General features: G+C 40.0%; 1 non-coding gene across 1 annotated transcript; it reads left to right on the forward strand.

Moving 5' to 3' along the window:
- Positions 1-1,235: 1,235 nt before the first annotated feature.
- On the forward strand, positions 1,236-1,342 carry LOC133813433 (small nucleolar RNA R71). The gene has a single exon (XR_009884445.1). It is a non-coding gene; the product is annotated as a small nucleolar RNA R71 (small nucleolar RNA).
- The last annotated feature ends 636 nt before the right edge of the window (positions 1,343-1,978 follow it).

The raw sequence follows: 1,978 nt of genomic DNA on the forward strand, positions 1-1,978 counted from the left end.
TAAATCAAATAAAGCCTTTGCCACCACTGAACCCCCTATAAAGCATGGAATAGTGAAACTACTAGGATCTTTAAGCTTTGGTGGTAATTTCTTTTGCAATATTGTACTGCACTCCTCAGTAACCACAATTGTCTCGTATTCCTTCAACTTCCTTTTCTTTGATAAAATATCCTCCAAGAATTTAAGCTAAGTTGGCATCTTCTTAAGCACCTCAGCAAATAGAATATTTATGTGAAGCTTCTAAAAAACCTCTAAAAATTTAGCAAATTGCTTGTCAAGATTGTTTTTCCGGAGCCTCTGTGGAAATGGAATTTTTATGTGGTGCTCAAAACTCACTGGTGACTTTTTCTTCTCAAGGTTCTCGGTAACCTTTTCTTATAATTTACAATCTTTCTCATAATCCATTTTTGATGGAAGACTAGTATAATTCTCAACTGACTCTTCCAACTCCTTACCACCCCGCAAGGAGACTACATTGCACTGCTCCTTAGGATTCACCTTAGTATTACTGGGAAAATTTCCTTGAGGTATGCTTTCTAACAAATTTTCCAATTGACCCACTTGCATTTCGAGAATTTTAATGGATGATTGAGTTTCAGTCATAAACTAAGATTGAGAGTTGGTCAAGGTCCACAGTGCAGCTTTTAACTCATTTGACTTCTCTTTAGGAACTGGTGGCTTATGTGGTAGCACTCGAGGTTGAGGCATGATCTGCTGAGATTGAGGTTTGAATTGAGGTTGCTTGCCCTAATTATTTCTCCATAAAATATAGGATGATTTCTCCACCTGGCATTAAAAGTGTTGGAGAATGGGTTATTGTAAGGCCTCTGAAAATTCCCACTGCTTGAACCTAAGCCTGGTCCATAGGAACATTGTTATGAAGATCAACTTCCGGGCACTGATCTAAAGGATGAGAACCCCCACAAATTTCACACCCAGTGTGTATCTGAATAACATTGGCTGACAGCATGGTTTGCGGCAACTGCTTAGTCAAAGAAGCTCCCTGCGTCATCAAGGCGGTGATGGCATCTAGTTCATGCACTCCAGCAACCTTTCTCACATAAGTTGACTTCTCATCAGACTATTAATGGTTATTAGTAGCCATGTCTTCTAACAATTGATACCCTTCATATGCACTTTTACTCCTGAATGCCCCACCAATTGCAACATCAATTATGGTACGGGTAGTGCCACCAAACCCATTATAGAAATCGCGGACTAGCATCCACTTCTCTATACCATGATGGGGGCATTTTCTCAACAGCTCCTTAAAACGCTCCCGTGCATCATATAAAGACTCACCATCCATCTGATAGAAATTATTAATCTCTCCCCTCAACTTTGCTGCCTTTGATGCAAGAAAGAACTTGGCCAGAAATTTGTGAGCTAAATCTTGCCAAGTGTTGATAGAATTCGCATGGAAAGAGTTCAACCAGCTTTTGGCTCTATCCCTTAGTGAAAATGGGAAAAGCCTCAACCTGATTGCTTCATCACAAACCCTGTTGTACTTGAAAGTATCACAAAGCTCCATGAAATTAGCTATGTGCATGTGAGGATCTTCTGAAGGCAAGCCACCAAATTGCACAGTAAAGTGCACCATCCGTAAGATCGCCGACTTAATCTCAAAATTATTGGCGGTAACAACTGGTGGTCTTATACATGTTTGCACCCCCGTAACAGTAGGGAGTACATAATCCCTCAAACTACGAACGACAAGATTTGAGCTTGTGCCTAAGCTGGTGTTGCTGGTGGTGTTGACTCCACTCTTTCATTACCATTACTCACCACATCATCATTATTAGTGTTATCAGCCATGGCAACAGCGAAGTTCTCAACCCTCTTGTTTCTAAGATTTTACCTGCATGTCTTCTCAATATCAAGATTAATAGGAGCAATACTGTCTGCTCCCCTCCTTCTATGCATAATTTTTTTTTACCTAAAATAGAGATAAACAAATTCAAGCAAACGAAGTTAGAAA

This window comes from Humulus lupulus, chromosome 1 (assembly GCF_963169125.1).
Source record: "Humulus lupulus chromosome 1, drHumLupu1.1, whole genome shotgun sequence".
Classification (NCBI taxonomy): domain Eukaryota; kingdom Viridiplantae; phylum Streptophyta; class Magnoliopsida; order Rosales; family Cannabaceae; genus Humulus; species Humulus lupulus.